The sequence below is a fragment of the Lemur catta genome, chromosome 2 (assembly GCF_020740605.2).
Source record: "Lemur catta isolate mLemCat1 chromosome 2, mLemCat1.pri, whole genome shotgun sequence".
NCBI lineage: Eukaryota > Metazoa > Chordata > Mammalia > Primates > Lemuridae > Lemur > Lemur catta.
The window spans coordinates 8,957,118-8,976,207 of record NC_059129.1 but is presented as its reverse complement, the minus strand read 5'-3'; the positions used below and the strand labels follow the sequence as shown (position 1 = coordinate 8,976,207).

Genomic DNA, 19,090 nt, shown 5'->3' with positions numbered 1-19,090 from the left:
CAAGTTTCCTGCCTCCACCGGGTAGTAGAGCTCAACCTGATGCCCAGACTGGTGACTATGATCTCTAATCAACCCTACCCTCCTTCTGTAAAAAGAGATGTATTGATTTGTTTATGCAGTCAGTTTAAACATCGTATCATTTATTTATTCCGCCTCATTTCACAAAGGATTTAAGGCAGTGAAGTAAAATATAAACAAACAATCATACATCCAAAACAGAGAAAATATGAATTAGAATAAGGGGTGTGTAGGGGTTTTGCCATTGTTGTCTGTTTAGAATCTCTTCCCTGAAGATCTCCCCTTCAAATATGCCACGTGTACACACACACACACACACGCGCACCCTGCTCCATAGTGGTTCTGTTTAAGCTGTAATATTTGGGTGGAATTGACTCCACCCACATCCAACGGTGGACACCTGACCCCTGACTGACCAATTAGAGCACCACTTACCCTCATCAAAGTGACTGGGCCAGGGATGGACATGTGACCTACCTAGACCAATCAGAGAACTCTCTAGGGTTTTTTCCAAAGTTGTAGGGCTCTGTCCTTCTCTGGGGAGTTGAGCATTAAGGATGATTCTGGGTTAGGGCTGCCAGTAAGCCACCTTGCCAGCATAGGAAAAAAGCCTGTCTGAAAATAAGCCAAGAGAGGCACACAAAATCTAGAGATGAAGAGGTGAAGTCAGAGCCCTGAGAACATTTGTTGAGACCTAGCTGTACCTAAAGGTCAGAGACATGGCCCCATGATTCCTTTGTTCCTTTGCCTTAGGTTTCTGTCCATTGAACCTAAAAGATCTGGACATAGTACAGGAATTATGCCAAGATGAGAGCAAAATGGAAAACAGACAACAGGAGATGAGGGAGATGCAGTTTCATATTTGGCTGTGTGCTTCCAGGTAGACCAAGTGAAAAGGGAAAGTTCATCAGTAGCATTGTTTTCATTACACATGAAGTGAGAACATTCAAGCTCTTTAGCAGAAGTAAAGCTTTTTCCTAGCACTTGCCTCTCAAAGAACAACAGTCTTTGTAGAAGGAAATACGGAGAGATATGCAGGATGCTGCAGGATGTCATTGACTGATACCCTGCAGTCAATCTAATCCTGGGATTCATAAGGCTGCAGTTACAGACTCTGTTATGGACACTGAGGGACTCACTCTTACATGCTTGGTCAACTTGATTCTGTGGGATTGGGAAAGAGACAATGTGCTCTGAGCATGCATGTCTCCAAAGGCTTTCTCTGCATATGAACATTCCAGGAATTGGTCCCAAAACGTTTTAGCCACTGCTATTTCTCAGACCATTTCTACCCATTCCCTCTCAGCTGCAAGTCACTTATACCAACTACTGAAGGTTCCGCTCTCCCCTACACCAAGGTGGGAAATATAAGAGAATTGGAATTTCCTGCCCTTCAGCCCCAAAAAGGGTTGCACCAAGGTGCCTGCCAACGTCGGGAGCTGCCCCCGAGAGCACCTGTTCTTCACCTCCCAGCTCCATGATTAATTCAAGCTGTTGAGATCTCACGTTACCAGCAGGCTCTCACTGCACTGAGGATCCCAAATGGTTCCAGCCCAAGTAACAGATTGTTCTAGGCAACCTGTCCTTACAAAGCAAAAAAAAAAAAAAAAAAAAAGCCACTGTGCCCCCAAATTTGGAGTGTTGATGCTTTGGTAAGGCCCATTCCATCCACACGCTTCACTCAAGTGTCACAAACAAAGGCAGGTTTGTAGCGAAATATTGTAACTGGTGACTTTAGGGAAGACAGGGCTTTGTTTTGTTTTGTTTCGTTTTGTTTGTTTTAGCTACCCTAGGAACTGTGCCAAGGGTTTTACATGCTTACTTCCTGTGATGCAAAGAACTGGACAGTAACACCGCCATTTCCTAGGGGAGAAAGGAGAGATAATGCACCTTCCCCAAGGTCAAAGCATTACTAAGAGACAGAACCCATGGATCTGAATCCATGTGAGATGGACCTCCAAGCCCACGCGCGGGTCTCTGCATCAGACCCTGGAAAGTGAGCCCAATGGAACCCAAGCAGGCAGAAGAACCCCTTGGCCCTGCCGTTGATCCAATCAAAAGCTGCTTTCTTCCCAGCAGGGCCACAAGTGACACACATCATTACAATATGATATTTGGGGAGCCTCAACCTTTAATTAAGTATCTACCACTTACCCCTAAGTAAGAATTAGTTGACTGGGTAGTAGAACCCTTAAGGCAGTTTTCCTCAAAATATGGCCTCAGACTATCCATATCAGAATCACCTGGGAAGAGGGTGAGGCTGCTACACATGAATCCATCGCAGCCCCAGTCCTAGACCTAATGTCTGAGCAGCACTGCCCTGAGAGAATGAGGCTCAGCTGAGAGAACGTATATTAATGAGCACTTGCGAAGAACCTGTTCTACACCAGGTATATGCTGGGTGCCTTATCATACCTATCATTTCTGTGATGTTTCATCAAATATCATAATAAGGGCAGGGAGAAGTAGGACCTACCTAGGTTGAGAAAAGCTGATGGTGTAGAGAAAACACAAGCCAGACAGATTTAAGGATTCAAATTCCAACACGGACACTTGAACAACTGACAACCTCCCTGAGTGTCAATCTCCCACGGGGTTGGCTTGAATCGTAAATGAGACCAATGACACATGCTTAGCTTTTAGCCAACTGTAGGATTCCACTCAAAGCATAAAGAAAAGGGGCCAGGCACGGTGGCTCACGCCTGTAATCCTAGCACTCTGGGAGGCAGAGGCAGAAGGATCGCTTGAGCTCAGGCAGTTGAGACCAGCCTGATCAAGTGTGAGATCCCATCTCTACTAAAAATAGAAAAATTAGCTGGGCATTGTAGTGTGCGCCTGTAGTCCCAGCTACTCAGGAGGCTGAGGCAGGAGGATTACTTGAGCCCAACAGTTGGAGGTTGCGGTGAGCTACGATGATGCCACTGCACTCTAGCCCAGTGACAGAGCGAGACTCTCAAAAAAAAATAAAATATTTATATATATTTTATATCATATATAAATATATATCATATACATAGAGAGAGAGAGAGAGAGAGCGTGCACACAAGCGAGAGGGCATGCGTGCGCTTGTGACCCATGGATATAAGGTGTGTATTTTCGCAACAACAAATCTCTGGGAGGAAAATTATGGGACCATCAGGATATCCAAAAGAAACCCCTTCCTGATGGAGCTTTTTCTTGATTCTTCCCCCAAAGTATCATCCAAATGTATTAACTCAATGAATATTCACCCCAGTGCTTACTGGGAGCATAGCACATACTAGACATTGTGGGGAACACTTAGAAGTATTTAGTGCCCTCAAAGAGTTTTCAATCTAGTTAGAGAGAAAAACTGATACACCTGTGAAAATTAACATGCACCATGAAAATCAAAGGCAACAAGGCAGGCAAAATCCAAAGGCAGAATGAGAATTAGCACCTGGGAGTCAACAAATGCAAGCTGACTTGGAGAGGTCAGAAATGAACTTGACACTGAGTAAGGGCCTTAGGCATTGAGGAAAAAGATCACAACCTGTACTGAAAGTATGGCATCAGCTCATCTAGCAGAGAATGGTGGCCACTGGCTAAGACCTCTCTGTGCTCCCCAAGGGCATCAACGGTTAGATTTTATCCACCCTTCTGGATCCTGAACTCCCCACCTTATAAATCACATCTGATACCGATCCTTCAGGCTCAGTCCACAGCCCCCAGGATTGGAAAAAGGTACCTCTATGTCTAAACAGACCAATAGGGAAAACATCCAATAACCACTCTTATGGACTGAATGTGTATGTCCCTCCCTCCCAAATTTTTCTGCTGATGTTTTAACCCCCAATGTGACTGTATTGGGAGATGGGGTCTATGAGAAGGTGACAAAGATTAAATGATGTCATAGTGGTGGGGACCTAATCTTACAGGGCTGCTGCCCATATGAGAAGAGGAACAAATGCCAGAGCTAGTGCTCTGTCTCTCTGTCTTCACTATTTGTAAGGGCACAGGAGGAAGGTAGCCATCTATAAGCCAGGAAGAGAGCCCTCTCCAGAAACTGTCCCTTGATCTGGGACTTCCAGCCTCCAGAATTACGACAAAATAAATTTCTGTTGTTTAAGCCACCCAGTCTGTGGCATTTTGTTAGGGCAACCCAAGTAGACTAATAAATCCACTATTAAGTGAAATCAGCAAGGTGCAGAAGTGTCCATAAATGCTGACGAATGCATAGAGTATCTTTGGGACAATGGACAATAAACTTATTACAGTGGTTGACCCTGAAGAGGAGACCGAGAGGCTAGAGGGCACTTCGTGTTTGCTTTATATTCTTGCAGATTGCTTGACTTTTTTCCCTACCATGTACCTATTGGCCTCTTCAGATAGATAAACACATTAATTTTTTAAAATGTACTATATGTAAATGGACAGACTGCCAGGCAAAAGGCATTGTCCAGAGTAAGCTCTCCTTCTGGGAAATTCCAAGCTCCACAAATTATCTAAAACTCAATTCCTAAAATTCTAACAAATATGAACGTAGGGCCATGGTGGGCTTACACAACACAGGGGATGGGGCTGTGGTTGTTGAGATGATCACTTAATTATATAAGGTACCTGGGGGTGTTCCCCATTCCAGGTTACAATAGTGATCTCGAAAGACAGTGTTGGGGTAGGGAGCAAATGCATAAGCTCCACAGCCCCCCAGCCGGCCCACACTGTGTCAAGGGGTTGGACAAGTCTGTAAACAGGAGCCATATGACATTATCCAGGGGCACCAAGTAAGGGTTTTGCAGAACACTGGCACCTTGTCATTTGCAGAGATCTGGGGCCAGAGGGAGCGGCTAAAATCACATTCAGCCAAAATTACCCATGATGGCTGTTCCTCTGGTTTAGCACCAGATGAAGTAACTGGCTTGTGTTTAGGGGCCAAGTTATATGAAAAATGCATATCTTTAAATGCTAGAATCACACTCCGGAGAAGCTCGTGGGAAGTGAGTCTGTCTGAGGCAAAAGCAGACTCATGTCTCCCATCTCACTGTCAGCATATGCTCATTGTGTGGAAGGGGGAACAGAAATACTCGCGTTATTTATGTTACGCTCGCGCACACATGAGCACTCACTAGCTCTCTTCCCCTCCCCCATTCCCTTCTCCCCGTCCCTGAACTGAGATCACAGAGTTGAATTCACATAACTTAAAGACACTCATGCCTCACTGTGCTCCATAGTAAAGTAAGTGAATATGACATTGGGCCGACCTGCCTCCTCCAACCATGGAAACCTAGGGAATTATTATAATCAGATCCCAACCACTCAAGCATCCCCAGTTTCCTAGCAACCCTCAAAAGACTTTGGTGAAGGGTGGGAACAAGGACTTCCTGGGTAAGGTGGTGGCAGCTGTGTCTGAGATTGCTGGAGAGCTTCCCCAAATTGTCTTAAAGGCCTTTCTCATCCATCATACCAACAGCCCAACAAGACACCTGCTAAAGCAGTGATGTCAGGCAGTCCATCTGCTCAAGAAGTCCCAGAGACTCAGTTCTAAATTCCTGTACTTGGACTTCGAGGCCTTCCATTCATCAGTCAGCTTCACCAGTCCTCATTCCTCATGGTGTCCCTCTGCCCAAGCAAGGCTAGCTCCTCTCCACCTGCCTTAGCAGCTTTCTGCAAACATGCTTCCCGTGTGCCCATGTGTCCACTCACATCTCCCTGCCCTCAGTACATCCTCATGCCTCACTTCTAGTTACTCGATTTCCCTTCCCCATGAATGATCTTCCCATCATCACGTATGTCAATTTTTGCTGGAGACATTCTATAAGTCTTATTATAATGCCTAAATAGAGACAAAAGGTAAACACACCCCCACAGTTAAAGAGCACTACAGGAGCTAAGCCACAGGGCAAGAAAACAATGCAGGAAACATCACCGAGCAACACCCAGATGCTGGTACAATGGAATGCTACAGAAATGGCTTACTTGGACAGATATCAAGGCATATATAAATCCAGAGGAGAAGAGATCGGGCAGGAGAGGAGACGTGCTTGGCTCTTTGGAGGTTTGTTTGTTTCCCTTTTAGAATAACCAGCATTCACTCCCTCCTTCTCCTGACCAGTCTCCTCAGTTTCATGGTGGAGACCTTCCTCTTCCTCATCAAGTGCAGTCTTGGTGAGAGTGTCAATCAAAGTCCCTGCCCTTCCTAGCAGAGGGTTGAGCATGCGACTCAATGTGGACCAATGAGATGCTCCCCCAGGACCTTAAACATGAGTGGGCACAAACAGAGAAAAATGGTTGGAATAATTCACATCAGCAGGGGAGCTCTGACAAAGACCATGGTTGGAGCTGCCCTGGCTCCATATCGCAAGCTTGGACCATCAGATGTTCCCTTGGTTCTATGAGCCAACCCACGGAATTCAAGAGAGTTGCCTTTCAGCTCAAGTCTGACAAAACTGATTTCTGTTGCTTGTAACCAAAACACTCTGATATGGACTATTTCCCCTGAGGCTTGAAGGATGAGAGAAAAAAGGGTACAGAGAGGAGAGGAAAGAAAATGATTGATGGCTTTGGCTTCCTTTGGAGGTTGCTTTAAGGGGCTTGGCTGGTAACTTTGGAATGAGTGGCAAACTCCCTTTGAATGAAGCCTGCCTGAAAACAGAATGGATTGCCTTGAGACATAATACGTTTATCACAAGAGAAGGTGCTTAAGTAGGACCAGGTAAAAAATCAATCTGGTAGCATTCGTCAAAGTCTGCTCCCCAGAATATTATGTCCCCTATATGTCAATAACTGTTACATAAAGACATGTTTAACAGATGTATCAGTTTGAAAAACACTGAAATGAACATAACTGCAAATGGCTTTATTGCACTTATCCTAAGAGTCTTTAATTCATTTGTCCAAGGAACTCGAACGTTGCAGAACATCTCAAAGGACTAGTGCCCAGTGGAATATCCACTGGGAAGCGCCACTGGATGGTCAGGTCAAGCATGGAGACACAACAAAATATACATAAAGCACCTCACACAGTGTCTAGCACACAGACACAGTGGTTGCTCAAAAACTGTAGCTATAGCCTATAATTAGTATCTTACTTTGTTCTCATTTCTAAATAACGCTTCTCCACATTTATTTATGTAACCTCTTCCCCTACCTCATCAGACTCTAGCCCCACTGGGCTTCCTTTATTTCCACAAGCATGATGAATTTCTTTCTTGCCTCAAGGCCTTTGCACATGTTGTTTTTTTCTGCTTAGAATTCCCTTTCCCCCAATCTTCACTTGATTGGTTCTTCTCATCCTTAGGTCTCGTCTTAATTGTCACTTCCTCAGTGACATCAGCCTTGTTATATTTTATCTCATCACCTTGTTTCCTCCAATACTTATTACAAGTAATATCTCTTAAATGGTGTGTCTATTAGCTGTTTGAAGAGTCTTCCCCCACTAATATGTCAGCTCCAGAGGTCAAAAGCCTGGCTTGTTTTTGGTTCATTAGCACGGTGCCTAACTAGGTACTGCAAGAAAAAGATTTGTTGAATAAATGTGTAATACAGAAATCCTTCTCTATATAAGGATATTGAACAGCATAATATGCCACATTTTCAATAGCATATTTGCAGGAATACAGGTGCATTCTTCTTTTCCCTTTGTTATATCAACCATATTTTTTAATTAATACTATTAAAATACAGTCCTAGATTGGCATTCGTATAGGAAACTAGAGGAATGCAGTTCTGATATATAATTTTATGGTGGTCTGACTTGATGCAGGGAAATAGCTTAGAGAATCTAGAAGAATAAAAAGTTATCATGTGCCTCAAACTGTTCATTCACGTATTCATTCATTCATTAAACAAAGATACGCTCTTCACCTACCATACAGTCTGTCTGGAAAGTATCCAGCCATGTAAGAGGAAAAAATAGAGACATTTATTGAAGATGATACAAAGTATAAAGCACATTGTACATAAGACAATGATGCCTCAGTTCCCTTCAAAGTAGGCACCTTGGGACCTCACACAGTGTGCCCAGTATCTTTTTTATTTTTATTTATTGTTTTTTTGTGACAGAGTCGCACTCTGTGGCCCCGGGTACAGTGCAATGGTGTCATCATAGCTCACAGCAACCTCAAACTCCTGAGCTCAAGCAATCCTCCTGCCTCAGCTTCCCATGTACCTAGGACTACAGGTGCATGCCACCACACCCAGCTAATTTTTCTATTCTCCCAGCATCTCTTAACCTAACCCATACATACTCAACATTCTCAGGTGTTCTGCCTGTTGCAGGCCTTCTAGAACATGGATCACTTTCAACAGGTTCTCGACCATCTTTGAAGCATTTGTGTCATTTGCACTGGACTCATTGCATCGTCCCTGAAAGCTTTCCAAATCATCCGAATAGTTTCCGAGGAGGAATGCTCAAGCTTAACATAAAATCTGATGCAAATTCGTTGCTCTACTCACTCAGGCATTTTTGAATGCAACAGCCACACACTGCACATGCTCACTCAATGGCATCCAGCGCCCCACGGACTAGTACAGTGAAGTTGTCACTGCTCATGCATGCGCATTCCAGTCCACTCTCCTTGGCTGCCAGGTTACACTGATGTCATGTTAACCATTCTCATTATATTAACGATGGCTAGATATGTTTGAACAGACCTCATTCATCCAAACACCGTATGTTAGGCACTACACACTTGAGGCCTTCCCAATCCATCAATTTGTTGTATATTCCTTCATTTTATACCATATTTATCTCCCCTCACTTACAAACTCATAAGTGCTTTGAAGGGTCTTTATTATGTCTGTAGCAGAAATATGGCACAATTCTCCTGTCCTTCTCTCGCAGCAGACATGGCTAATCAATCACAGCACTCATGCCCACTGAGCATGAATATGGCCTCAAAATCTTTTTCAACACTCCTCGGCAGGCAGCCACGACCAGTCATCAGAGATAGCACCCAACGTGACACCCGTTTGCCTACTCTGGGTGGAAGAAAGCCCAGGCTTTGGAGTCGATCCAAACTGTATTTGAATCCTAACACTGCCATATATTAGATGGGTAGCCTGTGCCTATTTACTTTTTAAGATATAGATAATCCTACCACTTTACAGGGCTGTGAAAAGAATTAAATGAGATAATATATTTGAAACACCTGGTATAGAGCAGGTATCCAATAAATGTTAACTATTGGTGTTATTACCCTGAGTATGCCTCACAAAGTATTTCACATACAGTGATTGCTTAATAAAATGAGAATCTACAATGAGACACAAAGCTCAAAACTTCCTCCCTCCATCCCCTCTATCCCCAACATAATACAACCCATTTTCCTCCCATACTTTTACTAAAAAGTATCCCGGGAGGCAGGGGATGCACACGGCATTCCTGACTAAAAATTCAGAGACTGAGTCTTTTGTTCTTAAGTGCTTTTCTTAGCTTGACCTGATTTTGCTCCAGGGGTGAGGATTATAAGATCTGGTTGCATATTTGGGTATTTTTGGATTCAGAGTCAAAGGATAGGTAAATGCTTGATTTTAACAACAGATAAGCCAAGCTTGGGGCTTGCCATTGTACGACTGCCTTACCATAGGATGTGAAATTGAGCTGTGGATCTCTTATGGTTTTTTATTTCATTGTACCCACCACTTCCTTTCTCTCTAGGTTCTAAGACTTTCCTTTAAAAATAATATTTAGATGTGAAACATAACTGTTGGATATTTAACAGGCTGTTTGGCAACACACTGAAATCAATATTATGAGCCTAAGCAGGGGATTATTAAGGTTATTTTGCATCACCAGAGTTAAGTTTTTTTTATTATCCACATCAACACAACATAGTAATTTCATAAATATTAAACACACCCAATTCCCTCCTTAGTTTGCTTTCATGCTAATCAAATGGAGAGTTGGCATGGATCAGGACATTAGCAAGCAAGCTATGATACAGAGAAGCTGAAAGAAATGAAAAGGAAGGAAATGCTATTGACAAAAATCAATTGTGATTGAATTGGTGAATTGAACTTCAAAAACACTGCCTTTGTGTGTCATTCTGTAATTGCCAGGTAATGCTGGAATATGTATTCATGAGCTCGTAAATGTATGCAACTTCTCTTGGTACTTAATTTGGTATTTGTTAAACTCTAATAGCAATGCTGAGGGTTTAGTCCACAAGAAATAAAACCCTGATGAATTGACAAAGAAAAAGTAACAGCAACATTTATTTGATGAAATGTGCCCAGTACTGTATTTTGACAGCATCGATCATCTGACAAACTTTATAGAGCACCTACTATGTGCCAGGCACAGTACTAGGCACTGGGAATACAGTGGGGAACAAGACAGACAAGGCCCCTGGTCTTATGGAGCTGACATGCTGTGGGGAAGATGAAAGAGAAACAAGTAAATAAGATGACTTTAGGCAGTATATGAGTCATGATAAAAATAAAATGGTGATCTAATAGACAGGGTATCCTTTACATAGGCTGAGTTGCTTTCTATAGGGAAGGCTTCGCAAAGATGTAACAGTTTGGCCAAAACCTACACAATGAGAAGGAAGAGTGTTAAAGGCACAGGGAATAGCAAATATAAATACCCTGAGGTGGAAGAAATTCTGGCACTTAAAAACAAGTTTTTAAAAAACAGAACCAGGATCTGAACCCAGCCACCTCTAAGCTGATTAGCAGAACAAAAACGATCATAAGGAACAATTTTTAAGAGCATGCTTATGCAACTTTTCTGTCAGTTATTATCAAAGAATTATTTGATCAATAACCTTCTTTGACTTTGATATATACATTAATTGTTTTTAATACTGCCTCTGCAGAATGAGGCACTTCCTTCATTCCTTGTTACCACTCAATGAAAGAAAGTAAATACCACACACTGCCCTTGAGCAAGTTCCAATTCATGGGCTGTGTGCAATTCAATATTTCATTAAAATGTCAAGAGTATCTGAATATTTCAAAGGGCTTCCTTCGGATAACAGGTGAGAGATCAAACTAAAGTAGTTCTACAGTCACAGGAATGAAGTATGTCCCTTTTGTTCACATCCTTAAGTCCATTTCGCAGAACTGTCAAGTAAACATGTATTTGTGATCAGTAATTATGTCCTAAATGTTTAATAATTATTTTTAAAAGAATACTAACCAGATGAGTTCCATGGTTGTATAACTTTAACAAAATGCAAGTTTTTTCTTGGACCTCAGTTTCTTCATTTGTAAGATTCTGAAAAGGGTCTGATTAACAGCTCTATAAAGTCACACACTCATACACACACATACACACACACATTGCTAATCTCTATATCCCTAGTAACAAGCCCCTAGAATTTAGTAGGTACTCAATAAATACTCATTCAATGAGCAAACAACCAGGAATGCAAATCTGTGTTCTCATTTCCAACTGGTTAGGGTGCAATAAAATAAAATGAGAAAAAATAAGGACAGTGGAATGAGTTTTTCATGAAGCAAATGTCATTTGATTTAGGCATTGTCATTTATTTTGAGAACTATTTCTTACCTAAATGTTTGGTGTTAAGATGCCTTAATAGTTTGTGCAATTATGGTGATAGTATTTAGCGGTTACTTTTTACTCAATTTCCTTTTTTGGCAAAATTGAAAAGTTAGTACACTATGTTGGTCTCAAGTTCTTCTAATTTTTTTTAAATTTTTAATCCTATTGGATACCAGAAATGTGGCATGCCAAAGGCAAGATGGTACCTAAAGTTCCCTCCAACACCAGTATCTATAAGATAGACCTTTATGACTCACAGGTTTGAACTGGATACCTTCCCTCCATGGTGTGATTCAGAACCATGGACAGATCCTTTGTGCCCAAAGAGCTGGCTCTAAATAAGTAAAAACACAGGTTCTGCTTTGAGACTAGCAGTCTTAGCGTGAGCACACAACTGAAGACCTAATATCTAAATTAATGAGTTTAAGTCTCCATTTAATGAAATATTCAGATTATGATTACACTTAGTTTCATTAACTGCATCTCAGACTAATGTAATGGGATTTCCCATTCAACTTGTAATTAACTTTATTGAGAATGCTTATTGGGATTTTTAAGGCAGTTTCCTAAAACCTTATTATAAATTATTTTAATATATGTATTATTATATTAACTATATTAATTTTATATTGATTGTTATTTTTAAAAGGCGAAAAAATTCAACTCTAATCTATTTAAAGAACAGCAGGCTGACTGAGCTGAGAGAGTACTTTGAAAAGAACCTGTATTCTACTCCTGATAGCTAGCTGATCCTGAAATTTCTGTCTTCCCGTAGCCGACTTGGCATTCTTATTTTCTGTCCAAAAGCAGTATGACCCTAACTGAACAAAATCCTCTCCTCCCTTTATACAATTTGTATGAAACTCATCAGATCTGCAAGAAAGATCTATATTCTAAGACTACTAGTTCTCCCCTCAGTCAAAGGTGAGCAAAGCCAGTACATGAAAATTTTCTGCTTTTCTTCACTTTGATTCTTGGAAAGTTGATGAGGAGTATTTTTCTTTCAGAACAAAACATACATTTCTCAGGAAAAGCTGTCCTAATCTCTCTTCCATCCTTTCTAGCCCCAGATGGTTTGTGGAGGCCTCCTGCTTGCTTCCACGGCTCCCTGGATTTATTCCTACCACACTGCTTTGCAATTACCTGTTTATTTTTTTTTAATCTCTCCCACTGTATTGTAAGCTCCAAGATGATATGTCCGATTTATGTCTCATTCATCCTTGTGCCTTCAATTCGAAGTGCATTGACTGACACGTAGTAAGATTTTAATAAACATCAGTTGAATATTGGTTGAATGAAAATATTAATTACTGGAAAGCAAACAATTGGCTAAAATCTGAGTCCTCCAGGACAGAAATAATGACTTTATCTCAGTTCGTCTATTTTCAAAGATGAGTGTAGTCTAATACAGCAATTCTTAGTGGTAACCAATAAATAAGGAAAAGAAAGAGAAAAAGAGACGTAATCTGATATATCACCTAGCATCGGTCCTTGGGAAAGGCATGAGAAGGGTCATGAATAGAGGACAAGGTTTAAAGCCAGGTAGACATGAGTTCATGTCCAGAGTCTGAATTACTCAGCAAATATCTGTGTGACCTTGGGCAGGTTACTTAAACTCTCTGAGCCACAGTCTCTCCATTGACAATATGTGCGTGCAATACACATTTCAATTATCTATGGAGTTGTTGCAAGAAGCAAAATGCATGCATGTGGTAGGCGCAGAACATAAGCTATTATTTATTGCTCCTTTTTATCCACACTTAATGTCAATCAGATAGCAGGTATGTCATATCACTTAATCCAGACATATAAATAGAAATGCTCTCCCAAAGGAAATGTGTCTAAGGATAGGCTTTCCCTGGTATGGAAGGAACAGAACTTGGCATCTTTTAAGCTAAACCAGACACTGTGTTGAGCATTTAGGCTTTCTTTACAAATAGTCCTACAGCTGGTTGGAAGTACTTTGGAAAGGCAATGCAAATCTAATTAGGCAATGCCATGTGGCCAGCATTAGTAGCAATTTTTGAAAAGAGCCCAGGAGACGACTTACAGAAAGCGATTTTTTTTTCCTTTAAGGGCTCTGTTTCTCTCTTGCTTCCGCGCACACACACACACACACACACACACACACACACACACACACAATCTCAATTTTCTGGGTGGAAGTATAAGACGCAGTTGGGGCCATACAGATTCTTCCTGGACTGGTCTGCTGGTGTAAATAAAGTAATAGCATTGATATTCCTAAGAGAACAAAAGCTCGTGTGTTTTACATGGGCATACAAGAAAAACATAAGACAGGAACAAATGGCTAAGGATGGGACAGCTGCTCCACCCAAGCTATTTCCTTAGGAGAGAATTGACAGTTCCTTCGCTTCTCATTTGCATCCAAACATTAGTAATAAACACACGCACACATGCACACACAAATTGTGTTATCAACTGGCACACAGAGTGAAAACATTTTCACTGTGAAGACAACTGCACAATGAATTCATGCCGACTTGTATCACTGTCCCCTAGTGAACAGACTTTAGCACCAATAGCCTCTCGTTCCACAAATAATATTAGTAACAACCAACATTTATGTTGCCAGGCACTGTGCTACATTGTTTACACGTGTTAATTCATTTAGTGCTCACACCAATCTTGTAAGGTATGTGTTATTTTACTTCTTTCATAGAATGGGAAACTGAGGTTCAGAGAATTAATTTTTGCAAGATTGCAAAGCTAATAAATGACAAATACCCAATCCCAATTGTCTACCTGCCAAGCTCATAGCCCCCACTCCCTCACTGCACCACCTCAAAGTCATGCTAGACAGGTCTGGTGAGCATCTTCCACATATCAGAGACCCATCTACACCACGGAATACCACGCTTTAAGAGAAAAACAGATTTCCTGATCTAAAACACTCAGACTCATTTCAGGCTTCTGCACTGAACCTGCAAATGTTCCCTAGCTGATCCAGTATAGATCACTCCCTCACTCTTATTAACTACATAATTTACTAACCCATGTGCCAAAACCATTAGAGTCGTAGATCTTCAGATGGAACAACTAGTCTGCCCAACTGTGGAAAAGAACATTTAGTTTTCAGGAATAAGAGTGTTGGTAGTTATAGCTTCATGCAAGAAAGTTAAACCCTCACATGGGTTGGAATTGAGCCAAGTTCTCTCAAAAGTCAAAATCCCAAGAATCCCAGGGTTCCACCGGGCTCCTTATTGTGCTTGTGCTAAAGATTCAGGCATGCATGCATTCAACAGCCATCTACTTAACACTGTGTATTTTCTAGGCACTGGAGATACAGAAGTAAATAAAACAGATGTATCCCTGCCTACCCCCAAGAAAGATTAAAACAGTAATCTACCTCGCCTTTCCTTTCCTCACACACGTTTCTTGGCCCCACTACAATCCTAAGGAAGAATCCTAAAATACACTCTACCCCACCCAGCTGCTTGAACCAAGGTCGGACAGCTGCTCCAGGGGGAACCAGACCACTGGCAGTTGGAAACCGATCATATTCTCTAATTTGAACTAAGTGCTCACGGTGACTGAGCACATTAAGGACAGGAAAGAGGCCTTACCCACTCTACCAACTGAAGCCCCTGAGGTGGTCCTGATCCCCACCCTTCCTAAGACCCAAATACTCACCATGAGATAGCCCATGTCCATCTAATAAAGTCCAGGCTGTAGAGTCAGGTAGATCTGGGTTTGAATCCTGCCTCTCTATGTATTAACTATAATGTCATTGACACCTTCTCTAATTGTTTAACACTTTATTGTGTTTATTTTCAAGTATACTGAGCACCATAAGGAGAGGTAATACAGCATTGTGGTTAAAATCACAGCCCTTGTGGCCTAACTGGCTCAGTTTAAATCCCAGCTTCAATTTTTAGTAGCTAGATGAACTGAGCCTCAGTTTCTCAATCCTTATCACAGTTAATAGTATGACTCTAATAAGGTTTTGAAGATTCAATGTGTTGGGGGTTTATAATGCTTTATGTATAAGTCACTGCTAATATTATACTCTTACATATTTTTTTTACTTTAATATAATCCTTTATCTATTCTATATTTACCCTTTTGCCTGCCCTGGCTAGGAAATTCTCCCCAAATGTTTTAAATATTTGGGAATATCCTTGCCAATATTTCCAAAAGTTAACTTTGGAAAATCCCAGGTGCCTTGGTAAATGTGGACAAATGAATGGTGCTAGGTTTGGTTCCTTATAAATCCACTTGGGCATCATTCTGGGGGGGGTAGGGAAGTGGTGGGGCTGGAATAGAAGCCTGCTCTTTCTGATGGATTCCGTGGCCTAGAACATCAAGTCATCATTTCTCCTCAGTTTGGGGTGAGATCTCACTTGCTCAGATTATGCAGTAAAATAAATTGTGTAACATCAACCCGATTCCAAAGAGGGGTTGCGTGCATGCATGGAACATGAGAGGGCCCTGTCCCACAAGTCTGTGGCAAGAGTACAGTCAGGCCAGCAACTGGTTCCAACCCAGCATTGGCCCACATTGAATAATTTTATTTGGATGTTTTTATAGATACTGGGAGACACATTTGATACTGTAGCAATAAAGGTTTTGTAATTGCTGCTGGCTTATTTCATGTTGTTTTCTGTCTTTATCACATCATTACACAATATTGCACAAGCAAAACTCTACCGTCAAAGTGTGCTGTGCTAAAGACAATGTGGTGTCCTGGATTGGATTCTGGAACAGAAAAGGGATATTAGTGAAGAAACTAGTAAAATCCAAACCATGTTAACAATTTAGCCAAAGGGAATGTACTCATGTTCATTTCTTAGTTTTGACAAATGTACCATGGTGATGTAAAATGTTAACATTAGGGGAAAGTGGGTGAGGAATACATAGAACTGTGTACTATCTTTGTAATTTTTCTGTAAATAAAAAAGTACTCCGAAAGAAAAATTTTATTTAAAAAAAAAACGTGCTGTGAACACAAACGAGTTGAGAAACTTGGATCCAGGATACACGCACAGCCCCTCACTCACATTCCCCATCCTGAAAAAGACCAAATGGAGCCTATATTTATTCTGCACTCCCAAAATGGGTGGGGGGTGTCATTGGCAGGAAGGGAAGTTGGGGTGGGGAAGGCAGAGTTATGTTCACAGCATTTAAGGACAAAATGTGCCTTCAAAAACAAACTATAATTATACGGAAGCCGAGGAGTATTTGCAGAAAATCACTATCTCATAGGAATCTACATCCTGTTAATCAAAGAGGTTGAGGCCCTTTTGATTATCAGACTAAATATTTTTAGGCAATATCACTGAATGCCTGGAAAGAACACGAACAACATCAGCTGGGGAAAAAGTCCATCTTTAGAGAAAAAGGCAAGTCATGCATATCATAGAAAAAATGAACCCCAGGAAATTCATACAGAAAGGCTGACCAAAATTTGCCCATATCAAAACACTTTCCTCCCTGTTTGCCTTCACCCAAGTCCTCTACTCTCCTCTTTCCAAATACCTAGATTTCTACACTGGCTATTGATTCTGTTAGCATTTGACCAAAGTAAGAGGTCAGAAAGCGACCTAGCATTATTAATAGTAAGCAGATAAGGAGAGAGAAATAGATGGATATTATTGCTCTCTTAAGGCAATGTCAAGTGGGTGATTGAATAGCCATAAAAATGACATTTAAGGTGAGACTACCGAATCCCCAGTCAAATCTGGAAACTTGGATGTTTAGTAAAGAACTAAAAATGGCACGGTGCACCCTTCTTGGTGCATCAAAAACAGGTGCATCTTTCTTTCCATTTTTTTGCAATGATAAGTCATTGTGGCTCCCATAATGTCCAGAAAAGGGTTTATATTCAGCAGGTGCATTCTAATTGTGGAATGAAGGACTGGTCTTTTTATCCATTTATCAGACTGGATTCCTTCTCTCCTACTTCTCCATCAGTTAAAATGGGCTCTGGGGATCGCCTGGTTTCTTAAACCTTTAATAACTGATTAATATCACTCATCTAGTCCTAGGCTGTCAATCAACTCCCCAAATCATCCATTCTTCTGAATATACAATTTTTTTACAACCATCTCTGAGCAGTGATTTATTTTCAGGGCAACTTTAAACGAAAATCCCTTATGTAAGCAACATTCGTTAATGTTCCCTGCCCTTTAGCCTGATGGAAGGATGAAACTTGGGTGACTTCAATGAGTTTGTTATTACATTTCAGTGCTGATTCAAAATCAGTGATTGAAACTTCAAATGAAAAACCTGTTAACAATCACCTTTTATAGCCAGGGACTCAATACCATTTCAGTTTCTCTGCTCTGTGACCATGTTCACTCATATATGATGTTTGGGAGCCAAGCACACAGCTAGGTTCAACTTATTTCCCAGTGAGAGCTGAAAGAGAATGTGCTCATTCCCATCAAAGCCAGAATCACAAACAGCAATTCCTACATCTGAGTTCGAGCCATTTTCCGTATCTTTTGGGGCTGTTTCTTCCAACGGCCAGTGTCTTTTGCTGTCACATGTGGCTATTTCTCACACCATGTTATGACCCAGTTCACAACCAAATGATGTCCAAGTATTTAATATATTTAAACCTAAGACATTCTATTTGGTGGCTCATTTTTCTAATCATGTAAATGTTGACGCTGACTTTGCTAATGCCCTGCAACCATTTCCAAAACCATGAGAAACCATCACAACGAGCAATCAGAGAATTCGTGTGACCTATGTTAAATTGCACAGACGTCTTCCTCTCCCCATTGAGCATAAAAATTTGCAACCAGACAATCCAAAACTATGATTCAGCAAATAAAACACCCATGCACCTCCTAGTGAGCAAAGGCGACCCAGACTGCAAAAATGTGCAATACCAGAACCGTTTCTGTTTTCAGGAACCTCCAGCCACAACTAAATGCATCCCTTAAATTGTCTGGCGTTTGTTGTTTTAAACCAAGCCCTCCACATTACTTTAATGTGGGGGTTACTTGAAAACATAATTACTGGGAATAACCATGGTAGTACATTATTGTCAAAAACTAAACAATCTTATTTTTCCTCCACTCTCATTAGTCAGAGCATCAGCTCCATAATGTATGTTGTATATACAGACCTTTGAAAGGAAAGAAAATCTTTGGGAGTTTACCAAGATCTCCAAGCATGCTCTGTCTGCTGAAAAATAGATACACAATAGCAAATATAGCCTTTTTTTTCCTGGCATAACAATGGAAACAAATTTGCTACGGTTGAATCACACATATGAACCCCAAACCAACATGATCATAATTCAATATCCACCCCCACACATACACACAGAGTATTTTATAGGTTATTTTTATGGAACTCTAGTTTTATAAAAAAAAAATAATACATAATTCTTCTGAACTAGTATTGCTTAACTGAATATAGCATGAAACCTAGAAGTCACAGCTGGTTTATGTACGGAAGTGGAGAAATAAACTAATGGATCATTGGCTAAGAGATTAACTACCTCAGATGAACCAACCAGATAATCCATTATTTAACTAAGTACCCAACCATGATGAAATAACCAAGGGGGCCACTAGTTAACAGATCCATCAAGACGAGCCACCGAAGCAGTCTACTAGGTGCAAGAAG

The 19,090-nt window shown here is 41.0% G+C and overlaps 1 protein-coding gene across 1 annotated transcript in view; it reads right to left on the bottom strand.

The window, feature by feature from the left end:
* Positions 1 to 19,090, bottom strand: part of SHISA9 (shisa family member 9) — a 250,038-nt gene that overhangs the window by 218,653 nt on the left and 12,295 nt on the right. The gene's annotated exons all lie outside the window — the stretch shown is intronic.